This window comes from Microtus ochrogaster, chromosome 15 (assembly GCF_000317375.1).
Source record: "Microtus ochrogaster isolate Prairie Vole_2 chromosome 15, MicOch1.0, whole genome shotgun sequence".
In the NCBI taxonomy this organism is placed as follows: Eukaryota; Metazoa; Chordata; class Mammalia; order Rodentia; family Cricetidae; genus Microtus; species Microtus ochrogaster.
Genome location: NC_022017.1, coordinates 15,107,725 through 15,109,278, shown reverse-complemented (window position 1 = coordinate 15,109,278; position 1,554 = coordinate 15,107,725).

Genomic DNA, 1,554 nt, shown 5'->3' with positions numbered 1-1,554 from the left:
CACACACACACACACATACACACACATGGAAGGGAGAGAAAAAGAGATGAAGGCTCTTAGTAAGAGTAGCTCTCCTCTGGGACTGGAGCCTTAGCCCTGAGCCTGGCTCCTCTTCTCTGACCTAGGCTACCTAATCTTCCTGTGGACAATGGAGCCCTCTATTCCTTAGTGTCCCATCACGGCTGAGAGAGAAAGTGGATATATGGGGGCATCGGAGATAGTGTCTAGATTACAGCCTGACCCACATGCCCACCCCAAGCCTAGGCAAACTCTGGAGCAGCAAAGTATCTTTCTAAATCAACGGGAGAGGGGCAGTCACCTGCCTCCCTCACATGACAAGCAGAGGTGACCAGCCCAGCATGGCCCTAGTCACAGGAGGCTCCCCCCCAGCCAAGGCCTGTGGTCCACTTCCAGCACCCAAGGCCACTAGCAAACTCCCTCTCCTATTGAGAGCTGTTCCTGGGGCTCATAGTTGGCCTTGGGAATGGCTGTCCCACACAGAACCCACAGGTGCCAAGTTAGTCAGGGTCCTCGAGGGGAACAGAACCCACAAACAAGGGGATTATTAGATTGGCTTACAAGCGAGGGACTGGGTGGTCCAGTAATGGCTAGCACACTGGAGAGCTTGAGAGCCCTGTAGTTTCCCAGTCCACAAGGCTGAATCCCTCAGAGTCCTCACCTGGTGCTGAAGGTCTGGAACACTCCTGGGGAGCTACCGGTCTTCAGCCCAAGTCCAAACGCCAAAGACAATGGATTGCAAAGTCTACACTGGAGGGTGGTAGCAATGACAAGATGGGCACACCAGCAAGAAGTAGAGCTGGGCCGAACAGTGGTGGCACACGCCTTTAATCCCAACACTCAGAAGCAAAGGCAGAAGGATCTCTGTGAGTTCTGTGAGTTCAAGGCTAGCCTGGTCTACAGAGCTACAAAGCTACTCAAAGAAAACCTGTCTTGTATTGGGAGAGAGAAGGAAGGAGGAGGAGAAGAGCTGGGCAGGCAAAGGCAAAGATGTTGCCACTTCTGCCACCCACTCGGAGTGAGGGTCTTCTCCCTGGAAATACTCTCACAGGACCAGCCTGAGGCAGGTCTCTAAGTAGACTCCACAGCCCATCCAGTTGACAATCAGCATAGCCGCCCTTACAGCGGGATAGCTAATCTTCAGCATTCACCTGTTGTCATCCAGTTGACAATCAGCATTCACCGTCAGAGCCGCCCTTACAGTGGGATAGCTAATCTTCAGCATCAACTTGACTCGGTTTAGTGCCCGAGAGAGGCACTACTGGTAGTAGCTGAGGGAGATTCCAGAGAAGTTTGGCTGGGGAGGGAAGGTGCATCCTGAATGCGGGAAGTACCACCTCATGGACTGGAGTCTCTAATGCATAGAAACAGGGAGAAGGAGGAGCCAGCTGGGTTCCAGCATTCATCTCTGCTTCCCGACTTCAGTGTGACCAGCTACCTCATGTTCCCCATGTGTGACAACTGCTGCCATGATGGAGATTATCCCCTCAGTGAGCCAATACAACCCCTTCCATCCTCAAGTTGCTTTTTGTTTTG